Source organism: Capra hircus, chromosome 4 (genome assembly GCF_001704415.2).
Source record: "Capra hircus breed San Clemente chromosome 4, ASM170441v1, whole genome shotgun sequence".
Taxonomy (NCBI): Eukaryota; Metazoa; Chordata; class Mammalia; order Artiodactyla; family Bovidae; genus Capra; species Capra hircus.
This window is the reverse complement of record NC_030811.1, coordinates 16,440,198-16,460,068: the sequence shown is the minus strand read 5'-3', so window position 1 is coordinate 16,460,068 and position 19,871 is coordinate 16,440,198. Positions and strand designations below refer to the sequence as shown.

General features: G+C 45.4%; 1 protein-coding gene across 2 annotated transcripts in view; it reads right to left on the bottom strand.

The window, feature by feature from the left end:
- Positions 1–19,871, bottom strand: part of DENND2A (DENN domain containing 2A) — a 98,234-nt gene that overhangs the window by 76,189 nt on the left and 2,174 nt on the right. The window contains exon 1 of one of the 2 annotated variants that reach the window (XM_018046864.1): positions 10,376–10,423. The exons of the other annotated variant lie outside the window; for it this stretch is intronic. The gene's annotated coding sequence lies outside the window, so the exon portion shown is untranslated. Of the gene's footprint in view, positions 1–10,375; positions 10,424–19,871 lie in introns of those variants that run through there. 2 annotated transcript variants of the gene reach the window in all.

Here is a 19,871-nt window from a genome sequence, read left to right as displayed (position 1 = left end):
CACGTCACCTGTCTAGAAAAAGTTAGTGTTAGTTTGCCATAAACCATAACAGTAGGAATTATGAGGGTTATAAAATATGTTAATACTGCCAAAGTATGGTTTAAAATATGGATTCAGGTATGTAGTAGTTTTTTTTAAAACAAAGAAGTATACTTCTTTTTGCTTTTAGGTATTATAGGTCACCAAACTGGGAACAGTCAGGTTCTAACTTCTTTCAGCTCCCAAACAATTAAACTTGTTTTTCCTTCTGTGTTTGGCTAGGTCAGAAGCCACCTCTTATTTCTAACCTCTACAGAAATCAAGGTCAATGCTCCTACCATTTTTCTGAGGAGGAAATCAAGCTGAGGGAAGCTGTCATTTGTTTAAGTTCATACAACAGCTCTTAAGTGACAGAACCAGGAATGAGTCTATGTTTTGAGCCCAAGTCTGGTGCTCCTTAGACAGTATCTCCATGGCCTCATATTACATTATCTAAACCAGATGCGAGTTAGACTCTAGCTCATTATTCTGGGTGCTGTTAAGCTCTCTGAGATCAGCAATTGCTTTATCGTTTTACACCATGCTGAATTTAGTAAATACTTTCTGAGTGAGCTGGGAGGGAGACTGAAGGGTTTTCTGAGGGCTTCTCTTTTCATGGTTCTGTGATTCTACCTTTCTGTACTTTGGGAGTCTACCTAAAGAATAATCCTGTATATGGAAAAATGTACACAGAAATGTTCATGACTGTCTTATTTAAAATACTGAAAACTACAAATAACTCATGTGTCAAGCAATGTAATGATGAACTATAATATATGCAATGAAAAATATTATGAAGCAAATTAAATTGTGCTTAAGACTACAATAATTCTATACAAATAGAAAGTAGATTAGTGGTTGCGTAGGCCCAAAGTGGGTGGGTGAGAAAAAAGGGGAGTAACTGCTAACGACTTTGGAGTTTCTTTCTGGACTGATGAAAATATTCTAAAATTGATTGTGATAATGGTTGCATAACTCTATGAACATACTAAAAACCATTAAAGTGTACACTTTAAATGGGTAAATTGAACTATATGTGAATTATATCTCAATAAAGCTGTTATTTTTAAAAAGAAAATTAAGAAGCTAAAGAAAAAAAAGACTATTACTAAATGGAAAAAATGTTCATGTTGTGATGTTAGCCAAAAGGAACAAGATCCAAAAGTTTGCATACAATATGAATAAAACATGTTTTTAAAGGGGGTGGTGGGGGGAAAAGAAATCAATTCCTATTTAAAATCTCACATGTAAGAATATGACTGGAAGGAAATATAACAAAGGATTAACAGTAGCTGTCATCAGTGAAGAAACTTTAAATAATTTTTTTTTCTGTTCACTTTTCTATATTTTCAAAAAATATATACATTTCCAATGTTTTGGTAATAAACATACATTATCATGGGGGTTCCCAGATGGCTCAAGAAGTAATGAATCCACCTGCAATGCAGGAATCTCAGGAGCTGCAGGTTTGATCCCTGGGTCAGGAAGATGCCCTGGAGGAAGAAATGGCAACCCACTCCAGCATTCTTGCCTGGAAAATTCCACGGATAGAGGAGCCTGGCAGACTACAGTCCATGGGGTCGCAAAGAGCTAGACAAGACAGAGTAACTGAGCTCACACATGCATTATTGTCACTATTGGCTTCCCTGGTAGCTCAGTGGTAAAGAAACTGCCTGCCAATGCAGGAGGTGTGGGTTTAATCCCTGGGTTAGGAAGATGCCCTGGAGAAGTCAATGGCAACCCACGCCAGTATTCTTGCCTGGGAAATCCCATGGACAGAGGAGCCTGGTGGGCTACAGTCAATGGGGTCGCAAAAATCAGACTCGAATTAGTGACTAAACAACATTATCACTACTGTAAATAACAGGGGAAAAATGTAAACTTTGCTGTTATCTGCGGGTGTCTGGTCTGCCCTGGTGCTCCCAACAGGCCACACAGTTGCTTTTCAGCCACAACCACAACTGCAGGGCATGGGTCTCAGCTGAGCCCATCACTTCATTACTTGTTTGGCTTTGCCACAGTATCTCCTGAACAGAAGGATAAGTGGTACTTTATTCTCATTACCTCCTTTCCCTTAGTGACCACCAAGACTTGGATCCTGGTCTCCAATAACCACTTCCTAGTTATTCCTAGTTATTCCCATTCTTTCAGTGGGTTCAAAGAGATTATATGGGAACCTATGGCTACTAGGGAAATTACTCGTGTAATTCATTCTTCCAATTATTAGTGTTTACTTCCCACAGGGAACTAAGGGAAACTGGGGAAATGTGAAATAAATCATTTTTCTTGCCCTCTGAGAGCTTTCATCCTCATCCTGTGAATGTCATATCATTCACATGACAATACTGTTTTACATACTTGGAAGATACTAAGAGAGGAGTAGATCTTAAAAGTTTTCACAACACAAAAAAAGTTACCCGTGTGAGGTCATGGATGTGTTAACTAATCGAATATGGCAATCATTCACAACATACACATATATCGAATCATCGAGTATATACTTTAAACAATGTGTGTGTTAGTTGCTCAGTTGTGTCCAACTCTTTGCAACCTCATGGACTGCAGCCCACCAGGCTCTTCTATCCATGGAATTCTCCAGGCAAGCATACTGGAGAGGGTTGCCATTTCCTTTTCCAGGGGATTTTCCTGACCCAGGGATCGAATCCAGGTCTCCTGCATTGAAGGCGGATGCTTTACCATCTGAGCTACTAGGGAAGCCCCTAGTACACAATGTTAAATGTCAATTAAATCTCAAAAAAAGCTGATAGAAAAAAAGATGAAAACAAATGTCTCTAATACAAAACATGATATGATAAACAAAACAGGTGACAGCAGGTTCCTTTGCGTATCTGGGCTTAGAGGGTGGGCTGAATTTCCTTTGGGGTGTATGGATGAAAAGCACAGATGTTTGCATAATCTTCAAATGGCTAAATGTTTAAGGAAGGACAAGCCACTAAATGAAAAGCAGCACTGATTCTTTAAGGAATGACACCTAACTCATTTGCTAGATTTCCTCGCAGGAGTCAATCGAGATAGGAGCTAAGGCAGAATCTGAACACAACTTGTACAGGTTTCTGAAAATGCTTACCAAATGTTACCAGAAGCAGGACGACATTAATTTTTTTTTTTCAAAAGCATTTCAAGTTTACAGAACAGCTGCATGAACAGTACAGAAAACTCACATACTCTTTTATCTAAATTCACCAAGTTTTAATATTCTCCTTCAATTGAAGTGTTCTGAATTGCTCTTTTGGAGCTTCAGGGAATATGAGTGCTATCCAGCCACTAGAAGCCTTCAATACTTATGAATCTAAAAGAAAACAGAATCTTACAAAACCAATTTACTGGTTTTACACACCCAGGTCTAAAAGACAGCTCAACCACAACTCACTCCTGACCCTCCAACAGGACCTTTCAGGAGGACACTGAACTCTTTAAAACCAGATTACCAAATATGCAAGAAGAGCTAAGAAAACATAGGAAAATAAAAAAACTGAGGAGCGGAGGCGACTGGCTCTATCAGATATTCACACATACTATAAAGCCTCTACAATTAAAACAGGATGGTACTGCCAGAAGAATGGATAAATACACTGACAGAATAGACAGTCTAGACATAGACCTAAGTACTCGTGTGTGTGTGTTAGTCACTCAGTTGTGTCCGACTCTTTGCGACCCCATGAACCATAGCCCGCCAGGCTTCTCTGTCCATGGAATTCTCCAGGCAAGAATACTGGAGTGGATTGCCATTCTCTCCTCCAGAGGATCTTCCCAACCCAGGGATTAGTACCCTGGTCTCCTGCAACGCAAGCAGATTCTTTACCGTTTGAGCTACAGGGAAGTCCTCCAAGTACTCATAGTACTTAATATATGATCAAGGGGGTATCTTAAATCACTAGAGCAAAGATGGACTTTCTCATAAATGAGGGAATAACTGACCAGCCCAAAGTGTTCAAGGAAGATCACAATGCAGATCTGATGTGCCTGCGGTCCTGGTAAACTGAGGATGACCCGGGTCTCTCTCAGAGCCAGAAATCCAGCTGCAGGCAAGAGCTAGTTCCACAGAGGGGCTGCAGCCCTGAGGGGTTGACAGCAGCCCCCGAAGGATCTGACCACTGCCTGCCTTAACCCCTCAAAATCTCCAAATGCCCTCTGAACCTGCTATGATTTGAATGCAGTTTCAAAATTCTGACTACTTCCCCCCCAGAGTTTATCAAACATTCATACAGCACTTGATTTTCACATTGTATGCACATTATAACATATATAAGCCCCTGCCCTCCTCCCAATTTTCAGGTGTAATTCTTGTTAGGCTTATTTTGAAGAGAAGATTAAGCTTCAGTGACTGGCCTAGGATCACAGTGTTTAAGTAGCAGAACAGAATCTTATGATTTGTATCTTTCTACTCCAAATTTTATATTTCTCCTGCAAACCTTGTTATCTGCTCTCTTAGTACCTTCAACCAGAACCACCCATCAACATCTCTCACAAGTCTGATCCAAGAATCTGCTACTCAGTGGTGCCAGTACCCTTGGGGACAGTAACCTGAAGGCCTGACCCCTCTTCTTTCAAGGGCGGCAAGCAGGAAATAGCTTTCATTCATAACCTTTGGGAAGGTCAGGGTCAGGAAATGAATGCTGTTTTGTCCTGTGATCTGTCAGGCAATGCATTAAGTACTTAATCAACATAATCACAGAAATAACGCACCTCCCAAGAGAAATGAGGGCTTCCCAGGTGGCACTCAGTTCAGTCGCTCAGTCGTGTCCGACTCTGCGACCCCATGAATCGCAGCACACCAGGCCTCCCTGTTCATCATCAACTCCCGGGGTTCACTCAGACTCACGTCCATCAAGTCAGTGATGCCATCCAGCCATCTCATCCTCTGTGGTCCCCTTCTCCTCCTGCCGCCAATCCCTCCCAGCATCAGAGTCTTTTCCAGTGAGTCAGCTCTTCGCATGAGGTGGCCAAAGTACTGGAGTTTCAGCTTTAGCATCATTCCTTCCAAAGAAATCCCAGGGCAGATCTCCTTGAGAATGGACTGGTTGGATCTCCTTGCAGTCCAAGGGACTCTCAAGAGTCTTCTCCAACACCACAGTTCAAAAGCATCAATTCTTTGGCACTCAGCTTTCTTCACAGTCCAACTCTCACATCCATACATGACTATTGGAAAAACCATAGCCTTGAGTAGATGGACCTCAGTCAGCAAAGTAATATCTCTTGCTTTCGAATATGCTATCTAGGTTGGTCATAACTTTTCTTCCAGAGTAAGCGTCTTTTAATTTCATGGCTGCAATCACCATCTGCAGTGATTTTGGAGCCCCCAAAAATAAAGTCTGACACTGTTTCCACTGTTTCCCCATCTATTTCCCATGAAGTGAGGTGGCACTAGTGGTAAAGAATTATCTTGCCAATGCTGGAGACGCAGGTTTGATCCCTGGATTGGGAAGATCCCCTGGAGAAGGAAATAGCAACTCATTCCAGTATTCCTGCCTGGAGAATTCCATGGACGGAGGAGCACAGTGGGCTACAGCCAGTGGGGTCGCAAAGAGTTGGACTTTGTCTGAGTGTGTGCATGCGCACATACACAAACACACACACATATAAATGAAAAAACACATCCACATATGTCCTTGTATATTAATATTCGGAGCACATTATTTTTGATAGCCATAAAGTCTATGCACTTGGATACAGTCCAAGTGCCATCAACTGATGAATAAACAAAATGTGGTACACCCACACAATGAAATAATATCCATCCATCAAAGGAATGAAGTACTGACATATGCAACAACATGGATAAGGAGACACTGAGCTAAAGGAATACAAGCCAATCACAGAAGGCCACGTATTGTATAAGTCCATTTATATAAGATATCTAGAACAGAGGTCAGAGAAGGCAATGGCAACCCACTCCAGTGTTCTTGCCTGGAGAATCCCAGGGATGGGGGAGCCTGATGGGCTGCCGTCTATGGGGTCGCACAGAGTCGCACATGACTGAAGTGACTTAGCAGCAGCAGAACAGAGGTATCTACAGAAACAGAAAGCCAATTAGTGGTTGCTTAGTGCTGAGGCAGATGGAGCTAGGGTGGGGAGTGGTGGCTAAGGGGTATTGGGTTTCTTTGTCCAAGTGACAAAAATGTTCTAAGACTGATTGGTGATGGTTGCACAACCTGTGAATATACTAAAAATCATTAAATTATACACTATAAATGGATTAATTTTATGGTATGTGAATTATTCTTCAATAAGACTGTTATTTTAAAAAGAGAGACAGGAGGAAGGAAGGGAGGGAGGGAGGGAGGGAGGGAAGAGGAGTGGGGAAGGGAAGAAGGGTGGGTAGGGGGTGGAGAGAGACACTAAGCATCTGGCAAGCAGGCACCAGGTACATATTAGGAAGCTGCAATAGTATCCCTGGGATTTTAAGAGAGGTGTGTAGCCCCCAAACCCTCACTCTAGTACACCATTACCTCCTTCACAAGCCCTAGCTCCAGCAAAGAAGCAAGTGAATCTGAGGAACCAGGATTCTTATGAGTACAATGGTTAAGACAAATGAACACATTAGGGTTACAGAAATATAAATGGATAGTAGATCTCACAAGCACTCATTGGTGCTTGCCTACCTCACAAAGCAGCCCCTTTCCTGCAAACCGCCCCTTCCATCCTCCACGGAGGCCACAGGGACCCGGGCAGCCATGTTTGAATGATGATCCCACCCCCAGCCACAGCTGATTGGCTCTAGAGGAGGCCTAACTGAAAGTTGGGCCAATCAGATTCCGCTGCCAGGGAGTTACGTCAATATGTGTGGCCAGAAGACGGAAACATGGCGCTGTGAGGCAGCCATTTTCACCCTGCAGACCAAGGAGCAGAGGGAGCAGGGCTGTTGAGGAGAAGCATGATACCCGCAGAAAGAGGCCTCTGCGCTCCCTCAGTCCAATCCGCTCTTGGGGCCAAGCTGCATTCCTGCCCACAGGTTCCACAAGATATCTTTATACCCTTGTTTGCTCAAGAAACCAAAACAATCACCCCTAACACAGTGTCATGTTCAAACTATGTTCAAGTACTTTCCCAAAACGAAAAAAGAAAGCTAGTGTGCATGTGCGTTTTAAACATGAATCTGCACCCATATGGCTGAAGCTGAGCCAACTGCAGCTACCAAGGAAACCAAACCCCCATTAGGTTTGCCTCCAGCCTGGCACAGAAGTTGCCTGTGATCTTATCATTCCTGTTACACTATGGAGAGTCAAGAAGTCCCTTCCTCTTCCTGGAGGCATGCATCACTGAAGGTATTGGGAACATCTGAAGCCTTAGTTCATCTTTTTAAAATCAGATGGGTAAAATAACTTTTAAACAAATTAAAAACAATAACAATATAATTAATATAATGGAATCAAAGCCTTAGTAAGGCCATGTCATGAGAACTAATCTTTCTAAGGACCTGAACAACATATTATAAGCATTGATACAAGAGGATCTGCTGGACTCTAGGATGAAGTTTTAAATAGGACATGGTATCAGAAGGCCTACAGTTTCCTTCTTCCTAATAAAACCTCACTGAAAAAACTCTGGCCTTACATTGGAGTGGACCAATGAGAGGTCACTGTGGGTAAATGAACGAATAAAGGAATGCGTGCCTCCTTCAGTTCTTATTTTGGATCTACAGTATACAAGAAAGCAGAGCTCACATCGCTCCCACACACTGGCAGGGACACATCTGAATGAAAAACATTTAGAGAGGTTGCATTGTCTGCACACCAGAAGAAGAGCTGAGTTGACAGTAGGAAAGGGACGGACGAGTCCTTTTCCCATCCCTCTGTCTATTTATGGGAGTCATTTCCCTTCAGGAAATGCTGAGCCCCTCTCCCAGGACCCTGTTGGGAATGACGCCTGCACTGGTTGACCCAGCCTTCCACATCCTCCTCCTGGCCTCAGCAGCTCTCCCCTCGTGACCCCCATCAGTCACTGGGAACCCAGCCTGCAAATGACAGTGCTTCTTACAGTCCTCAGTCTAGTGTGGAAATTCAAAGAGGAAAGGGGGGATAACGATACATAATGCAGCTAGAAAAGCCCCTGGATGCAGAAGCTCCTTAATGTGAACAGAGGATGGTAGCAGGTAAGAAGGGCTGGAAATGACCACAACGTGGGCCAGGCTTTTGTGGCTCATCTAGCCTCAGTCTCCTGTCTGGGGGATGGCAGAGGCAAGAACAGGACTCAAGGCTCCTATCTTCCCATGTGGGACTCATTCACCTCCTCCATGCTCCTTTCTCTTCCCCAGAAAAATGTATAGACTCATGTTTCTATAAGGGGGCTTCCCAGGTGGTGGTTTAGTCGCTAAGTTGTATCTGACTCTTGTGACTCCATGGGCTGTAGCCTGCCAGGCTCCTATCCATGGGATTCTCCAGGCAAATATACTACAGTGGGTTCCTTCTCTAGGGGATCTTCCCAACCCAGGAATCGAACCTGGAGTGGGGTGCCATTTCCTTCTCCAGGGGATATTCCTAACCCAGGAACCGAATCCTGCACTGCAGGCAGATTCTTTACCGACTGAGCTATAAGGGAAGCCCCAAATCCCAGGTGGTGCTACTGGTAAAGAACCAGCCTGTCAATGCAGGAGACTTAAGAGACATGGGTTCAGTCCCTGGGTCAGGAAGATCCCCTGGAGGAGGGCATGGCAACCCATTCTAGTATTCTTGCCTGGAGAATCCCATGGTTGAAGAGCCTGGTGGACTACAGTCCATAGGGGTCACAAAGAGTCAGACGTGACTAAGCAATTTTATCTCACACACATTTCTATAGAGAAGTTATTCCAGGGGAATCAGGGTCTACTAATTACATACCGTTCTTTTCTTCTTTCTGGGGTTAGCCCTGGCCAAACCCCAAACTGAAGTTCTTCCCCCGTCCTCTGAATTTCTCTGGATTTTTTTAAACTTATCTACACTTGGTAACCCTAATGAATGGGCATAACCATGTGGCGTCTCTTTCATGGTTGGCTCCAATCGTTATTTGTATGTTTGATATAGGATTTCAGGTAGTTATGTTTGACACCTCAGATTAAACTGCAACAATGAGTGAACTACAACACTTATTGAACACTGACTATTTTCTAGGCAAGATTCCACACAGAGTGTTTCACCGACTACTCACACCTACCCTACAGTTGCCTCGCCTTCACAGATGTGGTAAGCAAGGCCTGGAGAGATGAACTTTCCCCAAGGCCACATGGATGCCAAATGAATCCAGGTTGTCAGATTCAAGTCCGGGTGCCTAATACCAAGTCAAGAGCTTTGGGGGCAGGTTATAGGCCTTCCCTTCCTGGATACAGACTAGCTACTCAGGGAATTGTTTTGATTGGGTTTTATTCAACCCCTCCTCCTCTCCCAGCACACCCTGGCCCCAGGGCACTGCCTGGCCATCCTGTCCATTTCCAGAGGCAGCCCTTGGGCTGCCATTTTGGGATTTATTTTTCCCTCTGAAGGGTTTCTTCATGTTCATTTTAATCTGGCCTCACTGATACTGGGGCTTCCCTGGTGGCTCAGACAGTACAGAAATCACCTGCAATGTGGGAGACCTGGGTTTGATCCCTGGGTGGGGAAGATCTCCTGGAGGGCATGGCAACCCACTCCAGTATTCTTGCCTGGAGAATTCCATGGACAGAGGAGGCTGGCGGGATGCAGTCCATGGGGTCGCAAAGAGTTGGACATGACTGAGCGACTATCACTCATGCATTGATCAATAGTGGCACTGAGGTAGGGAGGAGGGCCCTTGGTGGGATCTGCCCTGCGTCGTGGCCCCTGGGTACCTGGCCGCTCACACCCCACCAGAAGTAGCCACCTGGAGGGGATGCTCTATCTCCTTCCGGCAGCCCTCCCCGGCTGCAGCTGTGCTGCCCCAAACGCCTCACTCCCCACCTCCTCTCCCTCGCGCCTTCCGGCCCTCCTCTTCCCTTCCTCCCCCCTCAGACCCTTTCCCACCCTCTTTTTGCTGGCTTCTGTTCTCTTTCTTTCCATGAGCAGAGAGTTTCCAGCCTGGCTCCTGGCCAGCACATTTGGACAAAAGGCAGCAATCTTGGAGGGAGACGTCATCTCCCATCCCCTTTGCTGGGGCCGGCACCATGGCTCCTCGAGCCCAGGGAGCCGGGGGCTGGGACCGCTCCCATCCCACTCCCAGTTCTGGGAAGGAGCTTGAAAGATGGTGTATTGTGGGGGTTAAAAGCAAAGGGTTTCGAAGCACGCAGCCCCAGATTCAAACTCCAGCTCTGCTGCTTGAGAGTCCATGGGATTCGGGCCAGTTATTTTGCTCAGCCTTGGTTCTCTCTGCTATAAAGTGACAGGAACAGCTCCTGCTTTGAAAGGCTTACCCAAGATGGCACCTGGAAAACAGTGGGCACAGCGCGTGTCCTGTGAGAAGCTCAACACAGCTTCTGTTGTTATGAATGGAACTTAATCCTGCCAAATAATACAAGTAAAAATATAGGACTTTGTTATGATATTGATATTAATAATGACAATACTAATACAACCTCCTCAACTTATCTGCAGGGCTGCAGAAAGTGTTAGTCACTCAGTTGTGTCTGACTCTCCGAGACCCCATGGACTGTAGTTCACCAGCCTCCTCTGTCCATGGAATTCTCCAGGCAAGAATACTGGAGTGGGGAGCCATTCCCTTCTCCAGGGGATCTTCCACAACCTAGGAATTGAACCCGGGTCTCCTGCATTGCAGGCAGTTTCTGTACCATCTGAGTTGCCTGCAGACCAGCCTCAATTGTTTGCAAATGTGGTAAAGCTGTAAAACCTCTCAAACATACCTTTATTGTCACAGTGTAATCTGCAAAAACTGGTTTTGAAATTGGAAAAGGAGCTGACCCCCTTCCCTATTCATTAAAGCCAGGGCTCAGCCTCGAAGCCAGAAGTGAAAGTTAGGAGGAACCCACCCCATCAGCATGGCCTGCTCGCCTGGACTCCGCTCCGGTCCCTCGTTTTCTGGCTCCCTGTAACCTGAGGCTCCAGTTTTGTTTGTTTACTATCTATGTGTGGTGTTTTGTACTCAGAAGTTGTGTAATGCCGGGGAATGTGCTCTGTTTTATTTAGCAAAGTTTTGAGATATGGGCAATTTTTATTTAACTAATCTGAGCCAGCATGGATGGGTTTGAAATTAATCCACAAGATCAATCAAGGAGCTGAGCACATGAGATGCTGCTGGGAAATACACACCTGTAGGAATGGTCCCTGCCCTAGAGCTAGGGATAAAAGATGCAAACCCAATCAACCAATGGCAATGAAAGATTACAACCTTTCAACACCAAAAGATTAGTTTAAATGTCTAGGGGATGCCTGACAACATGTTTAACAAAAGCCACAATGTGAGAGGGGTTTAGGGACTAAATTCAAACCACCGTGGTAAATGTTATGAAAGAAATATAACTGGAGGAATTTAGAAGTGGGCAGGCAATGAGAGTCAGAGGGGTCACGGACTGCTTCAGAGAAGACGTAGAATCTGGTGGCCCTTTGGCCTAGTTGGGAGAGTCTTTCAGGTGAGGCAAGAGCATGAAGAAAGGGGACAGTACGTCCCGCCCTGGACATGAGACTGATGGTGGGACGGCTGCTCTGGGACATGTGGAAACACGGAGAGGAGGATGGAAGGACTGGCAGATAGACTTGGAGACGTTCTGGAATCAGAAAGCAGAGGTACGGTTTGCTTTCCACAGAATATAAACAGGATACATGATAGAAGGGGCTTCCCAGGTGGCTCAGTGGTCAAGAATCTGCCTGCCAATGCAGGAGATGCGGGTTCAATCCCTGGGTGGGGAAGATCCCCTGGAGTAGGAAATGGCAACCTACTCCAGTATTCTTGCCTGGAGAATCCCATGGACAGGGCAGCCTAGAAGACTGCAGTCCACAGGGTCACACGGAGTCAGACACAACTGAGTGAGCAAGCATGCACATGATGGGAGATATGAACGGATATACTCAAGAGGAACATACAGATCAAGCAGCCAGAGGTAGAGATCTAAGAGTCGGGTGAGAGAACAACCCTGGGGGGCGGGGGGTGGAGAAGAACTGGGTATGCAGCCGAAGAACCCGTGAGCGTGGACAAGCTCTCCCCGGGGGATGTGAGGCCAAAGAAGAGAGTGAGGAACGGAGGTGTGGGGGGGACTCTCTCTTGACTGAGCTCTTTACCATGTTTCTTCATCTGGGTCTTCCAACTGGACAGAGAGGTCTGATGGCGCAACACCTGCCTTGGGCTTCTTTTTATTCCTCCACAATGTCTATTTGGACCAGATCTTGGTGTTCTGTGGGTGCGGCGTGAATGTTTGTTGAATGAGAAGAAAAGGAATCAGCGAAGGAGATCGGATCATCTCCAGAGACAATTAGCATAACCCAGATGGTGTGGTGTCTCAGGGGAGGAGGCATTATTCAAAATGCTTCACAAAAGGGGCTTGGGCCCCAGCCAATCACCAGGGCTTTATGTTGACCCTTTCATGGCTGGATCTGGTCATGGGGGTCCCAAAACGGTGGGACACCAGGAGTGACTATTCAGAGAAGCATTTTAGCCTTTTGACAAGTGGTGCTGACTGTCACCAGAGCAATGTTATATCGACCGTGACCTGGGTCAGGCAAGTCACGTTAGGAAGTCATGTTAGGAAGCTCAGAAACCGAGAACAGTGAACTAGCTGTACAGTGGCCTCACAATCAGTAACGGGATGAAGTCTCCGCAGACAGTCGGGGATGGAGGCCAGATCTCAGGGACGTGAGGAGGAGCTTGCGGTCCTGCCCTGGGGGCTCAGGCAGGTGCTGTCTCCTCATCCTGAAAGCAGCCTTCTTCCTCTCTTGTTCTCTAGTCAGCAGGCGGCCTGAACCCAGGCTGTGTATGTGTCTAGAAGCACTCTGACTCTTTTCCCTGTAACTCTTCCCTCTGTCCCAGGTCAAGGATCTTGGATTTTTTGACTGCGGGTGAAAGGAGAGCCTGGAACAGGAACCTCTCTTGACTCTGTCTCTGCAGTGCCGGAATCGCCAAGTCTCATCACTTGGGGAAGCATCAAGGAGCCCCTCCTCTCTGATGTTTTTCTATCCTGTTAGATGCATCAGTTCAGCTGGTGGGTAAACAGAGCACTGGTCCCTGTTTGATGTCCTGGGAGCTGTGTGTGTTTATTGATTGTCACAGACACAGACGATGAAACGGACCAGATGGAAAGGGATGTCAGGCGGCCAGGGATTTGTATGTGGGGCTGGCTGACCACACACTTCATTTCACATCTGAATGACTCCCACCTCCAGCTCAGAGCAGCGAGTGGAGAAATCCCTCTGGACCTGCAGCGAGCTAGAGACACTGCGCTGGGAGAAGCCCAGCGCCCCGGGCAGGCTGCTTTGGCAGTCCGTGTCTTCCCAGCTGCCGCCCTGACCAAGTCTGTGCCTGAGAGATGGTCCCACTCCATCTGCAGGGAAGCAGGTTCTACGTCTCAGGCTGCCCCAGCGCTCCCGCCCAGTGACCAAATCAGTCCTCTGTGGTTTCTCCCCCAGAACTCCTCTCCTGACCATGCAAGGCCAGTTTTAATCCTGATTTGTGGCACAATTTCCCACAAATACCTCTGCTCGGTCATCTGGGAGGTTGAGTCTGTATTTCCCAGGGACGTGAGAAGCGCACATAAAATTATAGAATGTTTTGCTTTAATGGTTCCAATCTGCTGGGAAAAGGCAGCTGTATTTTCTTCCACAGTGAGCTGTGGGAAGTAGGGACAGTGGTACCCATCCTCTCTGACTCGGTTAGTGGGAAGGAGTTGACACGCAGCACTGGGTGAGCCACTGGAGCCCTCCTCCTTCCCTGCACTCAGGTATCTACTCTAGGGGGGAGTTAAGAAAAGCTGGGGGGCAAAGGGATGACACAAAATCATGTCCCTGGGTTGGTACACTTAGGCCTGCAGGAAGAATGGATGGGCATGTCCAGCCCTTTGCCAGCTGGCAGTTGGCAGGGATGCTCCCAGGACAGACTGGCTGGCTGTATAGCAATTAACAATTTATTTGTTTGTTTGTTTGTTAATGGCAAAATAGCAAGAAACAAGTAGAAAACAATATATACCAATCCAGCCAACGTGGTAGATCATATCCTTAGATATTACCAATTCTACTATAAGAATTATTTTTATATTTAAAATTTGATACTGTCCTTTCCCCTTTCAAGTAAATACTTTCACAAGTACTTTAAGGAAAAATGAAGTGTGTTTAAATAAAACAAACAAACAATTTATCTTTAGTGCTCCTTTTTTACTTTCCAAGTGTCCCACTTTGTATATATAGTTATCCTATCTGTTGTACAAAGTGGATTTGCAAAGAACTTAGGGCTAAATCAAGTCCAACCCTTATGACACAGACAAACAGGATTAAAAAGCAGAGACATCACTTTGCCAACAAAGGTCCATATAGTCAAAACTATGTTTTTTTCCAGTAGTCATGTGTGGATGCGAAAGTTGGGCCATAAAGAAGGCTGAGCACCAAAGAACTGATGCTTTCAAACTGTGGTGCTGGAGAAGACTCTTGAGAGTCCCCTGGACTACAGGAGATCAAACCAGTCAATCCTAAAGGAAACCAACCCTGAATATTCATTGGAAGGACTGATGCTGAAGCTCCAATACTTTGGCCACCTGATGTGAAGAGCCGACCCACTGGTAAAGACCCTGATGCTGGGAAAGATTGAGGACAGGAGGAGAAGGAGGTGGCAGAGGATGAGGTGGTTGGATGGCATCACTGACTCAGTGGACATGAATTTGAGCAAATTCCAGGAGACAGTGAAGGACAAGGGAGCCTGGCGTGCTGCAGTCCATGGGGTCACAAAGAATCAGACATGACTTAGTGACTGAACGACGACAACATGGTAGAGAATTATTTCCCTGGGCTGGCTCTTATGTGTAACCCACTCTGCCCATTCTAGGTTTCAGCCTACACAGTTATGTGAACTCATGGTTATATGAGATCAAGATTTTCGGAACACAAACCAACAGCAAGAGACAATATTGGACAATTTGTTGGATGACGAGCTATAAGCCATGGAAAAACTCTTAGAAACTCTAGTTTCAGTATGTTGCCTTGAAAATTTTAACAAAACTCAAAATAATGGATTGCCTCTATGAATGTACCACACAATATCTAACTTAAATAGAAATTCATAGTAAATTTCAGTGAGGAATAAGGGTGAGAGAGGTAATACTATTTTACAATTTTTTCAAAAACTGAGTATCAAAATCTCATTTTATACATATACACAATGGAATATTACTCAGCCATAAAAAGGAATGCATTTGAGACATTTCTAATGAGGCGGATGAACCTAGAGCCTATTATACAGAGTGAAGTAAGTCATAAACAGAAAAATAAATATCATATACTAACATATATATATGGACTCTAGAAAGATGGTACCAAAGAATTTATCTGCAGGGCAGCAATGGAGAAACAGACATAGAGAACAGACCTATGGACATAGGGAGAGGGGAGGAGAGGGTGAGATGTATGGAGAGAGTAACATGGAAACTTACATTATCATACGTAAAATAGATAGCCAATGGGAATTTGCTGTATGTCTCAGGAAACTCAAACAGGGACTCTGTATCAACCTAGAGGGGTGAGATGGGAGGGAGGTTCAAGAGGGAGGGGATACATGTATACCTATGGCTGATTCATGTGGATGTTTGATAGAAAACAAAATTCTGTAAAGCAATTATCCTTCAATTAAAAAATAAATTGGGCTTCCCTGGTGGCTCAGCTGGTAAAGAATCCGCCTGCAATGCAGGAGACCTGGGTTCGATCCCTGGGTTGGGAAGATCCTCTGGAGAAAGGAAAGGCTATCCACTCCTGTATTCTGGCCTGGAGAATTCCATGGACTGAATAGTCCATGGGGTCGCAAAGAGTCGGACACGACTGAACAACTTTCACTTAAAAAATAAATAAATTTTTAAAAAAAGAATCTCATTTCATTAAAATATCCATCACTGGGCACGGATATACTCAATATACGTTTGGCTTTGAAATCTTTTAATTTAGCAATTCCACCTCTGGGAATTTATATACAGAAATGTTGGAACAAGTGCTGGAGAGTATTTACAGCAGCTAAAATCAGAAGCAACTAATTACTCATCAATAGACAATGTGTTAAAGAAATAAAGTCAATTCATACACAAGAAGACTAGGTAGCTGTTAGAAAGGAAAGGACTACGTTATGTCCCACATGGAACTGTTCTCACAGAACACTGTTTAGTTATTTCACTTTTCTAACAAACAAACATAATACATGACATGTAAAGAAAAGAAGTCTAGGGGGATTTAATATACATACCAAATAGAGATCACCTCTGAGAAGGGAGTAAGGATGGGGAAAATTTTCACTGTGTTCTTTTTGTTGTTGTTCAGTTGCTAAGTCATGTCCAGCTCTTTGCAACCCCATGGACAGCAGCTGTCCTTTTTATGTATTGCTTGGGGGCTTCCCTGATGGCTCAGCTGGTAAACAATCCACCTGCAATGCAGGAGACCTGCGTTCAATCCCTGGGTGGGGAAGATCCCCTGGAGAAGGAAATGGCAACCCACTTCGATATTCTTGCCTGGGAAATCCCACGGACAGAAGACCCTCGCAGGCTTTAGTCCATGGTGTCCTAAAGAGTCGGACACGACTGAGAGACCAGCACTTAAATATTTTATAATAAGGATAGTTTTTATAGTTTACATATAAATACATACATGTGTATATAAAAGTAATCTTAAAGTTTTACTTCTGAAAAAAAAAAAAATTTTGGCCACACCATGCGGCAGGTGGGAATCTCAGTTCCCTGACCAGGGATCCAACCCGTGTCCCTGCATTGGAAGCACAGAGTCCCAACCACTGGACCCCCAGGGAAATCCTCAATCTGAAAGTTTTAAAGTATACTTTTAAAGAAAATAAAAAAGGAAATGTGTTTGCTACTCTGCTTGAACTGGTCTGACAGCCCTCCTGATAAGGTATGCAAGCTCTTACCGTAGTCCTGCCCTCCTCTCCTGCTGAAGCAAAGCATGGATCCTCAGGTTCCCCAATACAATGCAGGTCCTCTTCCCTAAGCTTGCTGCAAGGATGACTCACCCCTTCCTTCTCTAAGGCTCAGGGAGGGGGGAACGTTGGGAAGGAACCATAACTTGACTGTTAGTAGTACAGCCAGTTGGAAAATGGGGTCTCAGACTCATCCCTCTTTCAGCTGACCACAGGCCAAGGATGAACGTGTCGAAGGGAAGCCGATTCTGGGCTCCCGTTGGCAAAGGGCTTAACTTCTAGGCAAACTGAGCTGGGATTAATTTTTGCCCAAATTGGACAATGATTTTAACACAAGGGTCAAGGATGCACTGACTCTGGCTTCCCTGCTTTTGGGGCCAAATGTAGAGAACTGAGTCAAAGAACGGAGTCACTCACTCACTCCAGTTCCGGCACTGACTCGCCTCTCATCATTAAAGGGGCAGCTGTGTCTGAGTCCCTCAGCTGGGAGGCCAGTGCAGGGGTTTCAGAGAGCCCAGGTGCCTGTGGCAGCTGTCTGATTCCGGTGGAGGAAGAAGGGACCACGCCTGGGACCAGGATACTGGGCATGACACAGGCCCAAGCAGGGGTCTCTGTCACTCTTGAGTAACTGTCAGACCGTCCATGGACCTCCAGGAAGCAAAATAAAGGGGGCAGGTTCCAGAGAGTGTGGGCGAGGCTGAGTCAACTTAGCCCTCAGCCAAAGAAGCAACTGCTTGCAAGCTATACTTCAGGGTTTTGGGGAAAGCCATTGAGCCTCAAAATACTACTCCTATTATCCTATGATAGTTACTGAAATTCAGCTCTTAGAGATTCTTTCCTTTTGACTGAGACTTTATGCATGTTAAATGGCAAGCTACTTCTCCCAGCTTCTCTCCAATCTAGAAGACAGAGGTCGGAGAACACATGTACTTGAATATCAGGAGGGAAGTATGAAGAATCCACAGCTTAGAGGCTCAGAAATCAAGACAGACAGACCTAAATGGGTCCCAGGCAGAGAGAGAAAGATACCAAGGTTTTTCAGTTTTGGCTAAGGTGAGGCACTGCATCCAATAGTATTAGACCAAGCAGACCTAACTGTAGAAGGCCTGTGATTATGCTTTTAGACTTTTTGTTAAAAAGTACTTTATACACATATACATACTAGCCTTCTTACCTGTATCTGTTCAAGGTGGCTTTAGATCTTGATGGTGAAGGCTGACTAGCCAGCTGATTTCATTGTAAGCAACAGGCTTCCAAATTTTAAATTCTACAAGGTCTTAGCTTTTGGAATCTGTGATTTCAGTCCCCTCTAGGTGATGGCTAAAAGCAACCTCGCTCAACCACGGAAGTACCTTAAAATCACCTGGGACCTTTTAAAAATACTGATACCCAGGGCTTGTTCTTAGAAATTTTTATTGACTTGGTCTGGAGTGGGGCCTTGGGCATCAGTTGTTTAAAAAACGTCTCCCCTCAACATTTAAACGTGTATTCTAATGTGTACCCTGAGTTTAAAATGCTAAGAATTGTGATGGGAGGGCAGATGGGGTAGATTATCATTACCCTGTCGTTAAATTACCTACTCAAGACTTCTACAGTGGGCAAGCAGTGCTTTAAACTTTGGCGGGCACGTTAAGAATGCATTCACATAGATTCTGCAGATTCACCCTTCTGCGGATTCACCCTTCTGCAGAAACCAATAGGAAGGGCCTGGCCAGATGAGCGGCTGAGTGCAGAACTACCCAGCTCACACCCCCGTTCCTCTGCAACATTCCTTACGTTGCAGTGAACAGTTTTCCTGCCCTCCCTGACCTCAGCAGAGTGGATCTCTGGTGTCTTGAGCCCCACCCTTTCCCCCACCCCTAGGAGCAGCCTTAACATTAGGTCGGAGGGCACAAAGGCCTGGACAACTGGGGGAACTGGACTTACCCAGCTGAACGGGATCCTCAAACGCTCCTTTCACTGTTTCTCTTTGGTCAGGATTTCCGATGCCAATCTTCCCAACACTCTGCCTTACCAGGTTCCTTCTCCAGACCAGTCTTAGTGCACCTGCCTATGGGCTATACCGGGATTTTCCTGCTTCCCCCTTCATAGCTGGGCACTGGGATGCTGTACTCGCTACATTCATCAGAGTAAGTATCATCTCTTCCTCCATTGGAGAGCCCACAGCTCCTCCATTGGAGAGCCCACGGCTCCTCCATAGGATTCCCTGGGCCCGCACTGCCCTACGTCGCCACTGCCCACAATGCAGTATGTCCTCAAGTCATAACAGGAAGATGGTATAGGAAAATGGTTATGTGGAGATTTATCTTCCCATCTTTTGTAACACTGACAGTGAAGGTTGTTTTTTTTTTTTTTCCTCTGTTACTCTTTAGTCTTTACACAAACTTCCACATGACAAATTCCCAGTTGAGTTCAATTCCAGGAAAAAATTTGTCCTGAAAATGAATTTGTATGCTTTCTCTTGTCCAAAATCCCAAACTGTGCAATCCAGAGTATTTTTGTTTGTCTCTAAGCTGCCAGAGAATTCCGAGCCAAATTCATTGTCCAAGTGTTGTAATCTGCTAAATACAGGCCATTCAAAATCTCCATTCCTTTTGCTTTGCTCTGTTTTCTCTGAGCGTCTCTGCATTTAGTTCTCGTCTAAGTCATCTGACCATGTCCCCACATCTGCCACCAGGTCCCACCTCTTTATCTCTTGGCTCTTTCCATCCACGTCACCACTGCCGTCACCCTGTGGGTCAGTAACTGCAGCCTGGGTGCTGCAAGGCCTCCGTCTCCTCCTCTCTGAGCCTCCACCCAGTAAGCAGAGTGAACTTTCTAGAATACAGAGTGATCTGGCTCCTGCTTCA